Here is a 19,269-nt window from a genome sequence, read left to right as displayed (position 1 = left end):
ACAAATATTGTAAAATAGTTATTAAAACATTGCAAGTATTCTCAGCCCAAAAATATATATAAAAAGGGAATAAATAAACTCACCATACTGAATTTTGTAGTAAAAATACATATGACGACATTGAACAAGTGTAGGGTTGACCTTGGATTCACGAACCTATATCATTTATATATATATTAACACATATAATGGAAATCACATCATTTCATTTATTACTATATATTATTTATTTATTTGTAGTTATATAGAATTTATACTAAATTCCATTTAAAAACGTATACTTATATTATATCTTAAATTATGTGTTATATATATTTATTTTGTATATATATATATATATATTTAAAAATGATTTTAATAATACTAATAAGTACATAATGATACTAATACTAATATTAATAATAATAATAATAATAATAATAATAATAATAATAATAGTTTGTGTTATTTTGATAATAATAATAATCCTAATCATAATAATAGTAATAATACATATATTAGTAATAATGATAATGATAAAAATTATAATTTTAGTAACAATAACAACAATAATAATAATAATAATAATTTTGGTAATGAAATCTACCTTCAAAAGCCTTTCTAAAAAAAATGTCCCGAATCGGATTTGAACCCGAGACCTCTCGCTCACCCACAAACACCCTTAACCATTCTGCCATTCATGTCTTTCTTATATAGTATGCAACCCAAATTTATATATCTATTATCCATTTCAACTTGACTTATCTTCTTCATCTTCTACCTTAAATCCATTCAACCAAAGAACTTCAAAAATCAAAATAACGAATTCGGATTTTCATTTATTACTTGAAAACAACATGAAACAAAAAAAATGTGTTCATGATATAAAAAAATGATAAAAAAAACAAAAGAAAATCCTACTGCTTGCTAGTAGCCAAGAAAAAAAAAAATTGTTTTCAATTTTGAGTTCGTTTTGAACAATCTTTACAACATGAAACATGTTTCAAATCATTCCTAAAAACTATTGAAATCGTCAATTGAACTTAAAACATCAAAACAAGCTCTAATTTCTCCAAGAACAAAACAGTTGACTTTTGATAATTTAACTTTGACTCGCAAATTCGAATTCGTTATTAAGAATTGGAACTTGAGATTTTGCAGGAAGTTTAAGTAAATGATTCCTAACAACTCTGCATTTTTAGTTTTTGAAATTTGTTTCGAATTTACGTTAGTGTATATTACTGTGAAGAACTCAAGAACTCAAAAATTGATTTTTAGATTAAGAGTGTTATAGGTTATGATTACAACATGAATTATGTTGCAAATCATTCCTATAATCTTTATGGATCATCAAATTAACTGGAGATATCAAAACAAACTCGAATTTGATTCAAGAACACTTAGTTGACTTTGAAAACCAAAACTTTGACTCTCAAATTAGAAATTGATAGAAAGAATTGAAGATTGAAAACTTACAGATAGTTTAGATAGACGATTCCTAACAAGACTGCATTATTACATTTTGGAAATTCATTTGAATTCAAAATATGGTAAAAAAGTTGAAGAACAGAGGTGTCGAGATTTATTTCATGAATTTTGTTGGTTTGGTTCTTTCTCAAAATGCAGGTGCCTATATAATGAAAGAGTTTTTGTTCTTTATTCAAGATTGAAATGGACTTGTAACAACATCCGACAATTACAAAATCACAAATAGTTTTGAGGGATATATGTAACTGATTTTGATTCTCTATAATTATTTTTAATAAATATTAATAGTAAATGTACTAATAATATTAATAATAATTATATTAATTATAATCCTAAAAATAACTAAATAATAGTAATAATATTATAAAATGATAATAAAAAAAATAATTCATTTAAATCATAAATAAATTTTATATATGAATATATATAATTACATTTTTATTTACACACAATTGTTCGTGAATCGTCGGGAATAGTCGCAGGTTAAATGAATCCATGTAAATAGTTCAAAAATTTCGAGACTCTACATTACAGACTTTGCTTATCGTGTCGAAATCATATCAAGATTAAGTTTAAATTTAGTCGGAAATTCTCGGGTCGTCACACCTAAGTAGTCCTAATTAGATAGCCATTGCATTGTAACTGAGTTCTAGAAGCTATGGAATGTAATTGTACCGATTCTCTCTAATATCGAGTCTCATTCCTATCTACCGAATCTCTATTTATCTTATCATTTCTCTCAATCTCAACATGATCTAACCTATCACATTCCATAAATATCTATTATTTGCTCCATACTCCATTCCTACTAGAAGATTTAATTAAGGCAACAGAATCTCTACGAGTTGTTCACCAAGTCAAGCTCCCTACAACTTGTTTACCAAGTCAAGCTCCCTACGACTTGTTCACCAAGTCACGCTCTCTTCGACTTGTTCCTTTGATCAAATTCCTCACACCTTCAACAATCTCTCACTTGAAGACTTTGAGCAAACTTTCCACTACTCAATAATCTCCCACTTGAAGATTTTGAACGAACCCGAACATCAATCTGCATTCCATCCAAGAAAGTCAAACCACCATTAAACCGCCAAACTCCATTCAGGATACACACTCATCACATACGTCGAACGAGTAGACTTTCAATATAAGGTCTTCAACACTACTTATCGGAACTAGAAACCAATAACTGCCTCAACTGTCAATGTTGTTCAAACACCCATAGCAACTCCCGATCTCCTCTCAGCTACGACTTTTGATTCCGCCAGAATCAATCATCCGGGTCACGCCCTTCTTCCACAACAGAGGAAAGGAAGTCTTTCGACATCAACACCTCTAAGCTTTAACCCAATCTCCAGTTACTATCATGGCCCATCTTGATTTCTTGAACCACCATCTTCTTACACGAAGATCATCTTCTTACACCAGAAGACCAATTGAAGTATGCAACTCTTCAATTATAGGATTCTTCACGAAACTACACCGCCTCACTAATCACTTTAAACATGTCCAATCTTGAACCCACATGTCAATGATCACCCTCGTACAGAATTTCCCGTCTATCTATGATTTCCTTTTACCAGTAATCAGAAAATCCAACAGACGCCCTCGTAGACTCTTCATTAAGGCTCCAGTGAGAACAACCTCAAAATCTACCACCTCTTCAACTTTCCACTTTCTCGGTAATTTCACAAACCCTATCTTACCATCCCAAGCACACTCTCACTGTACGAGTAAGAAATAAAACCGCGGCTATCCGAGAAGAATCTGGTTCGTTCCACCGGTCAGTTGCAAATCTCTTTGCCATTCGAGGGTATGTTTGCAGCATACAAGTACCCGAGTGTTATACGTACTAATCATCTGAATACCATAGACCCACGTTGCATAACCGTCTCCATAACTCCCATTAGTCATCAAACTCCCACTAGCTTGGTACTTTCATCGGATACCATACTCTCACCGAATTCGCGACACCCTCTAGAAAGCTCAAGTTCTAGGACTTTCAAGATTATCCACTTCTACCATCACCTAAAGATTCCTAATTGGTCACCCTAAAGAAAACCACTCGATTTATTGATCAAACCATCAACCAAACCCGAGCCATAGTCGAACGCGCCCTTTCCGACAACTTCAAACCAATTTCTTTAGTGAGAGAAGCTCTAACGCTGCCCACATATTCCAAATATTATGGAATATTCGACCAAATACATTGATGGACTCGTTCAATAATCTGATGTTGGACTTTTGGTTTGCAAACCAACAAACCTCCCCTCAAACCTAAGTTCAACGAGGCTTTCCCTCCAATAATAGTCCAGATCCAACCTAATTTAGTACCTGCCGTAACCTCAGAATAGAACTTGATTAGGACCACATCAAGTCGACTTATAGTACAAGGTTCCAAAATCGACTTATCCACTGAAGGCGCGCAACTGCGTGCTTCAACATAGGGGTTACGCCAACCATCGACATGCTGCAAATGTCACGTTGCGCTATCCACACATCCAGACTACAACCCGCTATTTTTCAACCTTCACGATAACTCCCACTGTCGATTTCCAAACAAATGTCCCACTGTTTATTACTTGACCGCCCAATCCTGAGAGAAACCACCTCCAAAGCACACTTTTGTTTCTTCCACATATTCGATGTATGACTTTGGTTTGCACCATAACAAACCTCCCCTCAAACCCAAATCTGTATGGACCTCCCTTCCAATGATAGTTCAGACCCAACCTTTACCACCACCAAATGGAAGTATTATGATATTTGTGTGCAGACCAATGAGATTTCGATACAAGTCTCCAGGATCAACTCAACGTCACCAAGGGAACGTACGCTGAGAGGTGTGCCCACAGCGCCGTCCATCACATTCGGCATATAGTTTGGCTCCCGTAACAAACCTACCTCTCTGAAAAACATAGCCATTATCGCCCGTAGTTTCCCAAAACAAATCGTCTCGCCACTCGCAACATCAAAACTTGGAAACTCTCCCATAAAACTACCGCCACTTCGAAAATTGTATCTCAAAATCCAACGGTCCGATCTTTACCAGATTTTAACCACCTCTTGAACAGAATGTCTGGAACCAACAGTCCAAATATCAAGTCAATCCAATGGTTGATGATGTAGCGACCCCGACAAATCGTCAAGTGACGGCGTCGACTACGTGGGTCCCATTACCTGATTATAAGTCTTTAAGATAACGTTTGACCAAAATATGTCGCCTTCATTTCAAAATAAAGATTGTTTCAAAGTTTACAAGAATTGTTCAACCAAAAGTTAAGTTACAACGTTATAAGTACGATTGAAATCTAGGCGACACGGTTTAAAGCAAAGTCAAAAGACGCTCCATGAAATGCATGTATACTCGACATCGGATGCAAGTATCAATTAGTAAGCGGAAGCATGTTTCACATATCGTGCATGACCTGAGAAAAACATAGAAATCTGTCAACGAAAACGTTGGTGAAATCATAGGTTTAAGTAAGTAAGTACAAGTGAACCACAAGATTTGCATCAATGAAAATAATAGTAATACATTCCAAAAGTTTGTTTCACGAGCACCCAATTATCAATGCTTAACATTTCCTTCCATTGAACCCCATCACTTAGTGCTAGAACGTACACTGTTTCTCGAAAATATATTTCATTCGTAAACGGTAGCGAACCGTTTGAATGAGGGTTTGTCAAACCCATATGGATCCATACAACATAAGTTCTCGCTTACACCCGGCAAGTGTAACTAATGATAATCGAATTGAGGATTTTGTTCTAAACTCGTATGTAGAATGTTTGTTTTCCTGTACTTGTGTTCACTTAGTAAAGAAATGTTTATGTTTTCTCATCCCAAATGTAAGTTCAAAAAGAGTAAAAGTGGGACTATGATCTCACCTCGAGTGCACGAGTATAAAGGTACTTCAACAAGTAAACGTGTGCAAAGACAAAGCTAGTCTTGACCTAAACAATAGGTTTGTATCAATAACGGTAAACACAATAGGTCAAAGATATTCAATTAGTCCTATGGCTCGTTACGACTCAATAATGTAGCATGTGAATCAAGTTGTCATGTTTCATGCAAGATACAAGTATAAAAGCATGTTAGAACGATTGCACAATTATTTGGTTAAGTTTGATTAAAAGTCAACTTGGTCGGGTCAAAGTCAACAGAAAAGTCAATGGGGTCGGGTTGGATATCCGACAATTTTTCTAAGTTATATAATCATATATGAGCATGTTGGCCAAGTTTCATGTTAATCGGAGGTCCGTAGCATAGCAAACATTTTCATGTCAAATGACCAAAGCGAACAGCCAGTTTTAGCCAAATGGGACGGCGTCCCAACTGGCTAGACGGCGTCCCGATTTAAAGGGTGGGACGGCGTCTCGAGAAGCTAGACGGCGTCCCAGTTCAAAAGGTGGGACGGCGTCCCAAGTACCTGGACGGCGTCCTGATCTTGTCCCAGGCCCTGTTTGCTGTATTCCTCAAATGGACGAACCAAAACACAACAATCACATTTTATGATCCGCAAACAATTAGAACATGTATTTTATATCATCGGAAAGCTCTTTCGACAAGGAACACAACTAAGCACTTTTCATCAAGCAAAAACATCATATACTATAACCGAAATCCCGTCAAGTGATCAATAGAGGTTTATTTTCAAGTTTCAAGTTTATCAATTGAAATTTAAGTTTCGGGAATCCAATTTATACATATGATATGCCGTTTTGAAGGTAATGAAGCATGTAACCCAACTAAACACTTTTCAATAACATTAACAAGCATTCAACGCATCAAAAGTTCGTTTTAAGAGTTGTCAACCCTAACCAAAAGTTCACAAAATCAATAATCGCGTTTATGAAGTTTCTTAAATCAATCTATACATCAAAATGAAGCTAATGATACTAGGAACACAATTAGAACATGAACTTTTAACATCTAACAACATATGATCATCCAAAATTCAAGAACAACACACCAAAATTCAAGTTCATGCTAGTTACACTAAAACAACGAGATCGAGCATACAAATTATATATTCATGTTAGACTTGAGCCATAGACACTAATTAACACTTTTATAAGTTAAAAACATCAAGAACACAAAATCTAGTGATTTTAGAAAGTTACCCAAATGAGATGAAGTTGGTACCAAAACGAAGAGGATGAAGAGAGGATCACGAATATGTAATTTATTTGGTTGCTAGCTCCCTAATCCGGATTTAGATGATGAATGAATGGATTTAGTTTTTGAGTGTGTGTTCTTGCTAGAGAGAAAGAGAGAGAGATGGAGGTGGAAATGAATGGGTGAAAGGGGTTTGACCCTTTGACCTAGTCAAGGGTTTGATCCCTTGTCAAGTTTAGTCCCTCAACTATGAATCGGGTGCGGGAATTAACCGAACGAATTATTTTAAATTTCACGGGAGTACGGGAGATATTAAATTCCGATAACGAGAATATTTAAAATGTTACTTAACAAAGGATACGAATCTAGATACGAAGGGTATTATTTAAAAAGAAAAAGACGGGCGTTAAAATAATTTAACGGAAAAATGCGGGATGTTACATTATCCACACCTCAAAAGAAATTTCGTCCCGAAATTTAGTTGGAAGTAATAATCGATGCCTCTCACTCGAGACTGGAGATGTCAATGCTATGAATAAGTGAAGGTACGTCCTTGAGTGTTCTCATGAATTTGGTTTGTCAGGGTTTTACGTTGCATTAAGGTTCGGTTTTTACGATCCCCGGTTTCAACTGGTTTTCCTATGAAGAGAAGTTTGTCATTGATAGTTGATGTATTCAGCAGGATTGCACGTTCCTGTTCCGCAGGACACGTTTCTACGTTTGTTACACGAAATGTAGGGTAAACGGAAACTTAATTGCATCGGAAGTTCTAAACGGTAGGAAGCGGTTCCAATACACCCCAAGGTTTCAAAAGGTTCAATATTGCAGATATAGCCTTTCTCGATTTCCTAAAATGGATTTCACCTTTCCAAGGTGCGGTTTCTCAATATCACGCGATTACACACTGGGATTTGTGGGGTTTTCATCTAAGTTTGGTATAACTCTTCTGGCGACAACGGGTTGCCTCGAGCCCTCCTCGGACTTGAACGATCTCAATTGTTGTTTCTTGATGGAGTTCAGATTCGGCGATTTGCTTGCCGCATGCTTTGGTTAAATGAACAGGGGTATGACATTAGCGGTCATATAGGGTTTTGGAAGTGTTGCGTTAATATACGAGTGATAGCTGTCATCGTAAAAGGAACTACTAAAGGTGACAATACCAGTCTGTAACATGTCTTTCCAAGATTGAATCGTACGTTTGCTCGGTTCGTCGGTTGTGGGAGCTACGCGGTACGTATGTCCAAGTGGGTTTCCAAGGTTTCTTGCAAAACTAGAAGCGATACGAGTATTTTGATCCGAGGTAATTGGCAATGGTACACCGTGTTAGAATAGGATCTCTTAAGATATGTTTGAACAAGTCAGTTAGGGTTCGAAAAAAAATGTTCGTTAGGACTATTCACCCTCGTGGCGAATACTAAGGTAATATGAGGAATTTCTCTATCCATGGAGAAATGTTACAAGGAGTTCCCTTAAACGGAAATGCGAGCGATAAAGATGGGAGTGAAATGAGGACTTAGAATAGGATGAGTTTACATCTCGAGGTTGCCATAACGTGCCTCTAGTTGTCAATAGTTGAAGTCTGAAAGAGAAACGAGGTAGTACACGTAGTTGTATAGTTCGGGGTTGAATAATAGTTGACCGATTATCAGAAACACAAGGGCGTTAAGTCAAAGAAGAGTGAAGTATCGTTAGATTGTGTGCTATCTTAAATTCCAGTAATATCAGACGGTGACGGTGAAATAACAGAGGTATGTAGTGTGGTACGTGATGACGAGAAGATTGATCGGATCCACAATTTAGTATTCGAATTCTTCGTGTAAAATAACGAATTTTAGTTATGTTGATTTTTGAGTCGAGAGAGTATGCCTTTCGGCGTTCATGTAGAAATATTTCCATGTTTGAGTTCCATCTGTTGCTATACGATTTTAACTAGAAGTGTTGGTGTGAAGAATCACGCTCAAGGTTCGAACACGGAGGGGTTTAGAGTTTTTCCTTAGTGAGTTAACGAGTTTAAAAGTCGTGTGACACGAGAAAAGTCGGAAATGAATCTTCGGTAACAATAGACGAGATCTAAGATTTTACGAATACAAGTCTGAGTTGGGAGAGTTTCCTGATTACATGTGGCTCGATTTCGAGATTGATTGTAATGCCTTGACCATTAACATCATGGTCTAGAAAATTGGACTTCGTTCAACAGAAATTCTCACTCGGAGAATTTGGTATAGAGTTGCTCTTTTCTCAAAAGTTCGAGCTTAAGATGGTGATGTTGTTAGTTTCCCTTCTTTACTTGAATAAGTTAAGATGTCATCTATAAATACGATAACAGATTTGTCTAGATAAGTTGCATACGTGGTTTAGGAGGTTCATGAATACGGACGGAGTCCTAAATAAATCAAACGGTACTAAGAGAGATTTACAACTAACGTTGTGAGTTCGGAAATGGCTTAGGAGACATCGTCTCACTTAACCCCCAATTGATGATAACCGGAACGGAGGTCGTTTTGGAATACACACGGGATTCATGCAAGAAATCATGAGGTCATGGATGCGAGGGAGAGGGTATCGGTTTTCCAACCGAAAATTACTCAGTTCACAATAATCTATACAAGATGATGGGGAAATTATTTTTTTTTTTTTTTTTTTTTTAACGAATACGTTTCGAGCTCCCTAGTTCTATAGGTGTCAAGTCAAAAGTCTTAACGTACATCCTCTAATAAAATTTATAGGCACACAATATTTTCCGTTGGTCACTTAAATCGCCTAAATAGTATCTAAGGGAAAAGATGGAAAGTAATGAGTACAAGTCAAAGTCTCGGTTGTAGAACGTCTAGCGGTAACTGAATCGAATAAGTATGAAATATACGGTTTGTTGTGAAGAAACGTACCCGTGACTAGTCCATCGTCGTCTCGGGCATCCTAGGTGTCGATGTTGAAAGTTCAATGTCGTGCGTTGGGGTTGATTTCTTCTTTGGGCACACATTCCTAAAATGACCCAGTTGGCCACACTCAAAGCATGCACCCGTCCTGTGTGCGTTGGGCACCCTTCGAGCGACGGTAATGGTACCCTTACAGACATGGGCCACATGGCCACTTCTTTGACACTTGACGCAAAATGGTTTGCCACATTCACCAAAATGATGTTTGCGACACTTGTTACAGTGAGGTAGGGTTCCGGCATACCCCTTCTTGCCGCCGGGAGTGAAAGGCTTCTTGGAGATGTTGTTATTGTTGTGGTTGCTTGGTTGCGAGGCTTCCCATTTTCTTTTGTTATTACCCGGGTGGTTCTCGACCATTCGTACCGATGCTTCCATTTCATTCACCGTTTCTAAAGTTTGGTGGGCCTTTGTTAAAGCCTCTTGTAGGTTAGTGGGTTGGGATGCCATTACCCCGTGTTGAATGCTCTTAGGGAGGCCATCCATGTAAAGTTCGACTCTTAGGGATTCGGGAGTCATGAGATTTGGACACCTTGAGACTAGTTCGGTAAACCGTTGATTATAAGCTCCGAGGTCATTCCCGACCGTTTTTAAATTCCTTAGCCCTTGCTCGAGCCTTCGAGTTTCATCGCGCGGTAAGTATTCGGTGATCATTCTTTCTCTTAATTCGGTCCAAGAGAGTGTAAGGGCTTCATCGATACCCACTGATTGTACATACGCGTTCCACCATGAGAGAGCGATACCGGTAAGAGTGAGGGTGGAAAACTTGACCTTATCTTGGTCTCGACAACCGCTTGTGTTAAAAACGGTCTCCATTTGTTCAAACCATCGGGTGAGAGTAACCGGTCCTCCGGTTCCATCGAAAGTGGGAGGATTGTACTTCATGAAGTTCTTGTAGGAGCAACCTTCGATTGAATTACCGGTTCCATGATTGTTGTTGTTAGAAAAGTGATCGGCCACGGCCGTACCCACGGCGGTGGTTATCATTCGTTGAAGAGCTTGTTCTAGAGTTTCGAGAGGAGTATTGTGTTGACCTTGGTGAGCCATTGTTCCTTCATGACACAAGAATATCGTTGGTTAGTATTTTCAACAGTACTAACCGGAGTATGGAATAAGGATAGAGAGGAAATTTTTCCTTGACTCGCCTTAAATTCTTTACGTCATAATGTCGGAACGTCCATGTGAATCACCGTAATATAATCCCGGAAATTATATTACCCTGATTTACATGTGCATTTAACATTACTTTATAAAGTCAAGGTGGCGCGTCAACAAAATTTATCAACGTAAGATCAAGATCGAATACGAGTTAGATATGATAGAAGAGTTCGGGTATAAATGCACAAATAGTCAAGTAATTCCTACTTCAATCTATATGCCGGTTGTAGTCTAGATTCACCTATGTACCCTATGACTCGGGGTGGACACAAATGAACTCTAAATCTCTACAACCAAGGCTCTGATACCAACTGTAGCGACCCCGACAAATCGTCAAGTGACGGCGTCGACTACGTGGGTCCCATTACCTGATTATAAGTCTTTAAGATAACGTTTGACCAAAATATGTCGCCTTCATTTCAAAATAAAGATTGTTTCAAAGTTTACAAGAATTGTTCAACCAAAAGTTAAGTTACAACGTTATAAGTACGATTGAAATCTAGGCGACACGGTTTAAAGCAAAGTCAAAAGATGCTCCATGAAATGCATGTATACTCGACATCGGATGCAAGTATCAATTAGTAAGCGGAAGCATGTTTCACATATCGTGCATGACCTGAGAAAAACATAGAAATCTGTCAACGAAAACGTTGGTGAAATCATAGGTTTAAGTAAGTAAGTACAAGTGAACCACAAGATTTGCATCAATGAAAATAATAGTAATACATTCCAAAAGTTTGTTTCACGAGCACCCAATTATCAATGCTTAACATTTCCTTCCATTGAACCCCATCACTTAGTGCTAGAACGTACACTGTTTCTCGAAAATATATTTCATTCGTAAACGGTAGCGAACCGTTTGAATGAGGGTTTGTCAAACCCATATGGATCCATACAACATAAGTTCTCGCTTACACCCGGCAAGTGTAACTAATGATAATCGAATTGAGGATTTTGTTCTAAACTCGTATGTAGAATGTTTGTTTTCCTGTACTTGTGTTCACTTAGTAAAGAAATGTTTATGTTTTCTCATCCCAAATGTAAGTTCAAAAAGAGTAAAAGTGGGACTATGATCTCACCTCGAGTGCACGAGTATAAAGGTACTTCAACAAGTAAACGTGTGCAAAGACAAAGCTAGTCTTGACCTAAACAATAGGTTTGTATCAATAACGGTAAACACAATAGGTCAAAGATATTCAATTAGTCCTATGGCTCGTTACGACTCAATAATGTAGCATGTGAATCAAGTTGTCATGTTTCATGCAAGATACAAGTATAAAAGCATGTTAGAACGATTGCACAATTATTTGGTTAAGTTTGATTAAAAGTCAACTTGGTCGGGTCAAAGTCAACAGAAAAGTCAACGGGGTCGGGTTGGATATCCGACAATTTTTCTAAGTTATATAATCATATATGAGCATGTTGGCCAAGTTTCATGTTAATCGGAGGTCCGTAGCATAGCAAACATTTTCATGTCAAATGACCAAAGCGAACAGCCAGTTTTAGCCAAATGGGACGGCGTCCCAACTGGCTAGACGGCGTCCCGATTTAAAGGGTGGGACGGCGTCTCGAGAAGCTAGACGGCGTCCCAGTTCAAAAGGTGGGACGGCGTCCCAAGTACCTGGACGGCGTCCTGATCTTGTCCCAGGCCCTGTTTGCTGTATTCCTCAAATGGACGAACCAAAACACAACAATCACATTTTATGATCCGCAAACAATTAGAACATGTATTTTATATCATCGGAAAGCTCTTTCGACAAGGAACGCAACTAAGCACTTTTCATCAAGCAAAAACATCATATACTATAACCGAAATCCCGTCAAGTGATCAATAGAGGTTTATTTTCAAGTTTCAAGTTTATCAATTGAAATTTAAGTTTCGGGAATCCAATTTATACATATGATATGCCGTTTTGAAGGTAATGAAGCATGTAACCCAACTAAACACTTTTCAATAACATTAACAAGCATTCAACGCATCAAAAGTTCGTTTTAAGAGTTGTCAACCCTAACCAAAAGTTCACAAAATCAATAATCGCGTTTATGAAGTTTCTTAAATCAATCTATACATCAAAATGAAGCTAATGATACTAGGAACACAATTAGAACATGAACTTTTAACATCTAACAACATATGATCATCCAAAATTCAAGAACAACACACCAAAATTCAAGTTCATGCTAGTTACACTAAAACAACGAGATCGAGCATACAAATTATATATTCATGTTAGACTTGAGCCATAGACACTAATTAACACTTTTATAAGTTAAAAACATCAAGAACACAAAATCTAGTGATTTTAGAAAGTTACCCAAATGAGATGAAGTTGGTACCAAAACGAAGAGGATGAAGAGAGGATCACGAATATGTAATTTATTTGGTTGCTAGCTCCCTAATCCGGATTTAGATGATGAATGAATGGATTTAGTTTTTGAGTGTGTGTTCTTGCTAGAGAGAAAGAGAGAGAGATGGAGGTGGAAATGAATGGGTGAAAGGGGTTTGACCCTTTGACCTAGTCAAGGGTTTGATCCCTTGTCAAGTTTAGTCCCTCAACTATGAATCGGGTGCGGGAATTAACCGAACGAATTATTTTAAATTTCACGGGAGTACGGGAGATATTAAATTCCGATAACGAGAATATTTAAAATGTTACTTAACAAAGGATACGAATCTAGATACGAAGGGTATTATTTAAAAAGAAAAAGACGGGCGTTAAAATAATTTAACGGAAAAATGCGGGATGTTACAGATGAACCCTCTATGAATTTTCTCTCACAGATGTTCTAAAACTGAACGTCTAAAATTTCGAAAACATATATCTCCAAATTGAACGATCCGATCACCACCAAGTTTTTCCCGTGACTAGATCTATGAGTCTAGAGTCTATAGTTAAAATATCAAAGTGATCCCGCGGTTAACGAACCCGTAGTGATTTTTCTTCTCTCACAACTCCTTAATTAAACTTTAAACAGAAGCATTTGAAAAATCATATCTTGAAATCTAACGGTCTGATGATCCTCAATTGTTTACCGTTACTAGAACTATGTATCTAGCACCTTCAATAAAAATTTTAAACCGATCCAACGGTTAACGAAATCGCTATGAATTTTCTTCTGCAACATTTCTAAACATCTGAATTCAGAAAAAAATCTCTTGACCCGTCGCTTCTTTCACCATGCGTTCAATTCGCCATCATGCCTGTTCTTCGAACCCTAAGCTCTGATACCACTTGTTAGGAATTTTAGGGACCCAACCAAGACAAGCGAATGATCTCAATCACTAACCGACGAACGACAAACGGATTAAAACGATAAATAAAGTACAAACGACACGAGTATTTAACGTGGTTATATCCCAACTCCAAAAAGCGAAGAAGGGTCCACGGGCGCAAACCAGAGATTTTCATATATTATTGTGCACACATTACAATGAGGCTAGGGGTTACAATTTATAGGAAGAGTTAAACTTGTCTACCAAGTTAAACTTGTCCTTCAAGCAAAAGACATTGCATAAATATCTATTACTTGCTCTATACTCCATTCCTACTAGAAGATTTAATTAAGGCAACAGAATCTCTACGAGTTGTTATCCAAGTTAAGCTCCCTACAACTTGTTGATGTGTCAAAAGTGTGTGCAGTAATGCGTGTCTTTTAATCTAACTTTTAAATTTATAATATCTTAATTTACGGTTTACTTTTAACACCCTAACGAGCAACAAAACCCGATCAAATGTAGTTTAGTATTTAGTAAGTTAAGGTTCGTCCCAAGAGAATGAGTGGATTTAGAATATAAACTTTGGTTTTAAGATTCAGTTGCTTTGAGTAACAATGAAATAAAGAACAAATAAATTGCAAGAAATAAATTGAAGAAATAAACAATATTAAATAAAAAACATGCTTGAACCTTTCACACCTTGCTCACAATTGCCTTTTAATTTAACCACAAATCAGGTTTATTAATTACCTAAGAATATCTAATCCAAGACTAGTTGATCAGATTAATCCTAGAATAGATGTCTAGATTGAATGCTTGCTTAAGACCTGATAATAGATTTAGTATGATTAACCAAACCCTAATTATAATTACTAGCTATAATTCTCACTGTTAAAATAATCTGATTTTATTATATTTAAGTTTACTAAGTTGTAGACCTAGTGATGTTCTAGTTAAAACTTAATAGTAATTGATTAACATAAATCAGACTAATCAAACGGTGGTGTTTTAATCAGACATAAGACATAACAAAGAATCTGAAGATTCTGTCAAATTTAACTGTTTCTGTAATTATATCATAAAGCCAACGGCTTGGTCAACGAAGCCGGCGGCTTCGTTGGCTCTGTTGAATATTTTCGCCGAAGACTATTTTATTTTATCTGAGTATAAATTACAATCGAATAGCATAATTTTATGACAAAGCCAGCTAGCTTCGGTTTATGAAGTCGGCGGCTTCATATCCCAGATCTGATTTTCTGTTTTTTTTCATACACTTTAATAGTTGAGTAATGTTCATACGATATTACATGATTCAAGAATATGCAAGGCTATTAGCCCATAACTAAAGTAAAAACAAATAAAAGATAAGAATTAACGGAAGAAATCATATCGACATAAAAGAAATCAAAAGCGGAGACTTGATTGAATAACTTTGATTTTTGAAATAAGCAAAAACCCTAACTAATTCGTATTTTGCCTCTGAATGCAGAGTACAAGAGTTCTGGACTTCATAAAACTAAACCTAAGGCCTCTATTTATAGTTTCTGAAACCGCCAACGTGGCTTGGATGGGAAGTCGGCGGCTTCCCTTGACTTGGATTGGGACCTACGTAAAACTTGAACTTGAAGCATACGGCGTATCTTTTCATATAACATTAAGCCGACGGCTTTAGTGTAAATCCAGCAGCTTGATTTCTTTCGAATCAAGTTGATAATATCTTCCAAATTTAGCTTGAACTTGGGCAGCATGGAGTTTAAACCGTGTGAATTAAGCCGGCGGCTTCAGTGTGAAGCCGGCGGCTTGGCTGTATTTTGCTTGGTCACTAAGTTCTTCAATTTCTATGATCAAATCTGGAACATTCTGGAATCCTGCAGGGAAGCCGGCGGCTTCAGTGCCTTCAGGTCGGCGGCTTCATCATGTTTTTTGCATTTTGACTATTTTTATTCTTGTTTGATACATAACTCCAAAAAAATATTAAAAATACCCATTTCCCCGTTTTTACCCGTTTTAGTGTGTTTTAGAAGTAAATGGCTTTAAAATGACAAGATAACTCCTCAAAATGTTATCAAAAAACTGTATAATTTAGGAGTTATCAAATACCCCACACTTGAAGTTTTACTTGTTCTCAAGTAAACTATTAGATCATATCAATTTAAATGGGTATATAAAGCTGAAGTAAAATGCAAAGTCAAAAAGATGTCTAATTATTTTGAAAGTTAGCTTTTATTGTTATAAGAACTAGTCTGTACCAGACCAAGGAGCACAAGTGGTCCTAATGTTTATTAATCCAGATTTTTACAAGTTGGTCATCATTGGACTCTTTTATTTTCTAACTATAAATTTTTAAAGTGTATGGTTCTCATTGGAACTCTTTTTCTCTCGCTTTCATCACTCTTATTGGCCTTCATTAGGCTCTTTTAACTTTTTCATTGCTTTCATGCTTTACATGTAGAAAATTTTCAAAGCTGGCCCTTATTGGGACTCTTTTACTGCCTCAGTGATCCATGCTTATTATGCCATATGGTAGTGGCTATAAGTTTGCAATCGTTTCACAATATTTGGCATTTTACTTCTTATTTTAAACAAGTAGTCCGATCTCGAAATTCAAAATAGTTCTATTATTATTTTTAAGATTAAGTTAGTAAAAAGACATAAGTTTGACTAAGAATTTATACTTCCCAAAAATCAAAATTTTAAAATGTACCCATTTTCGTAATTGTTTTAGTTGAAAAAGCAATTAATTTTAATCATCTTCGACCCCACACTTAGAAAGTTGCAATGTCCTCATTGCATAATAATAAATAAAAAGATAATAAGTATAAGTGAGAAAAGCAATTCTCCCCTTTTCGAGCTGTAATGTAACCGAGAAGCATCTTTAATTACTTCATCACCTATTCGTCCTTCAAGCATCATCAAATACTTATAACAAAATAATACACCATAACAGAACACATATAATAATCATAGAACGTGCCACACATACAATAATCAAACATAATCAAAGTTATTACAAACCAGCAGTACTAATCATCAAAGTAAAAGTGATAATAATAATGTCTGAAATAAACATAGCATAGCATAACCAATGATCATCTTGGGAACCTCCTCATCCCTTACTCCTCCTCTTCATCTTCCTCATTAACAGCAGGCTGGATCTGGGCAATAGCATAAGCACGATTATAACTCGCGGTGGGAATGTAACATCTGGAGCATACGATGGTGGTGGCTCATAATAGGTAGCGTCAAAAGGGTCGGTACTAGGGTAATGACTATAAAACCTCTCATCATTATGAACTCCCCACTGAATTGAGTAGTCCATACGCCCCCGCTCATAAGTAGACTCCCTCCTATACTCATCAAACTCGGTGCTATCCTCATGGTGTTTAGCCATCAACTCATTATGTTGAGTCCCCATCCTATCTAGCATATCACCCTGACGAGTGTTCAGAGCAGTCATCATCTCAATCACACGATCCAGATGATCCGCATCACCATGACCACCTCTATGACTACCCCAAGAGCGGATGCTCGAGGCCTCAGTATGTGCTTCCCCGGGTGCTCAATATCCATCAACTAACCAACCGGCGGATTATATGGAACAAAACTCTTGCCTGGCCCTCGATTAACAACCTTAGCACTCAACCACATCCTCACATTAACATGACCAACCTCAGTCTGAAGATTACGCAAACCAACAAGCGAAATCCCTAACCACTTAGTAATCAAAGTCACAAGATGACCACCACAAATAGCACTACCCTGCGTCCTACCCCTGGCTGAACTACTCAAATAATCGGCTACACAATAAGGAATGTTAACTGGCTGATGGTTAAATATCTAAGACAAGTACCAACAATCGGGCTGAATCAACTTCTCAGTATTCTCCTTTCGCAAGGAGATAGTGTGAGAAAGCAAGACATGAAAACAGTGCATGTAGGAAAAAACAATGTGTTTCCTCCTCACATCATTATTAAGAAAATCCATAGTCGGAATACCAAACTGACTCCAAGCAGCATCATAATCAAAACCCTGATTAGGACTTGAATGGCCCTGTCTAGCAGTACTAGCAAGAAAATATCTAAACCAAATAGCCTGCACAGAATCCCCATAATCCCTAAAGCATGAGCAAGATTAACCATGCTCATCGACTGCTCACGTCCACCCAATAGAAACCTAAAGAATGAAGTATCTGTCACACTCTGAGCGTGATGGGAATAAGAAGCAGTAGCCAATAACTCATAAGTCAAACTAGGATAGATCGGCACACGGATAGTAAACAAATTAAACCATTCTTCCATCACCACACTCATACCTCCTCCATCAGCTAGAGGTACCAAATAGTTAGTCTGCATCATATCCTTATATTCAAGAGTTAACTTGGCAGAGTTTAGAGCTGACCAATCAATCTCATAGGGAGCTAACATCTCCTGGCGCAAAATTTTCTTAAGTCTGAGGGCCATGGTCTAGAATCTAGGGTTGTTTTGTGGAAACCTTAACCACTTGTGCAATGAAGCCCAGTCAATTCGAATCTCAACTGGTTCAAGCTCCTCCCTGTTTCTAACTCTGTTTAACACAAATCAAATAATCATTAGCAATAAAAAAATTAAAAATTCAAGTTTTATAACTAAGTCAGCGGCTTCAACAGCCTATGCCGGCGGCTTCATGGCCTGCAAAAGATTTTTCAATTCTTCCAACCTGTTCAAACAACAATTTTTCGATTCGAATTTAATTGATGTCGGCTACCTAATTACAAAGCCGGCGGCTTTATATGCATTTCTGATTTCTTAAGTTTTCATATTATAATCTTAGCAATAATTATTATAAAACAATTTCTAAGTATCTCTTAGCAATTCCAATTCCAGAAAACTAACAAACAGCATCAATTTAATAGGAGTAAACAAAGGAGGTCGGCAGCTTCAATATGATGTCAGCGGCTTCATGGTATGTGAGAGGAAGTATAACAGTTTTATAGAAAATAAAAAGAATTTTGACAATGCAGAATTAAAAATCGAAACTTACTCTTCCAGCCATGGTTTTTTAGAAGGTCGATGAAGAAAACAACAATTTTTTGGGTCTTGAGAGCGTTTTTGGTGTTTATAAGTGAAAAAATGGAAAAGTGAGGCGGATTAGGGTTTAAAACCCGTCTGTATTGTAAGTCGGCGGCTTCATTAGCCAAGCCAACGGCTTCGTGGTCAAAAAGCATTTATGATTTGACACGGTAACAGCTTTTTCTGACATAATTCAGGCTTGTGGCTTCAGTAGCCAAAGCCAGCGGCTTCCTTTTTAAATTTTTAATTTTTAAAATTTTCAAATTTTAAACAGAATGAACAGCTAATTTACAAACTCTATAGTAATTTGTTTAGATTTTCAAGCTT

This window comes from Rutidosis leptorrhynchoides, chromosome 2, assembly GCF_046630445.1.
Source record: "Rutidosis leptorrhynchoides isolate AG116_Rl617_1_P2 chromosome 2, CSIRO_AGI_Rlap_v1, whole genome shotgun sequence".
Lineage (NCBI taxonomy): Eukaryota > Viridiplantae > Streptophyta > Magnoliopsida > Asterales > Asteraceae > Rutidosis > Rutidosis leptorrhynchoides.
Note: the sequence above shows the minus strand (reverse complement) of the source record.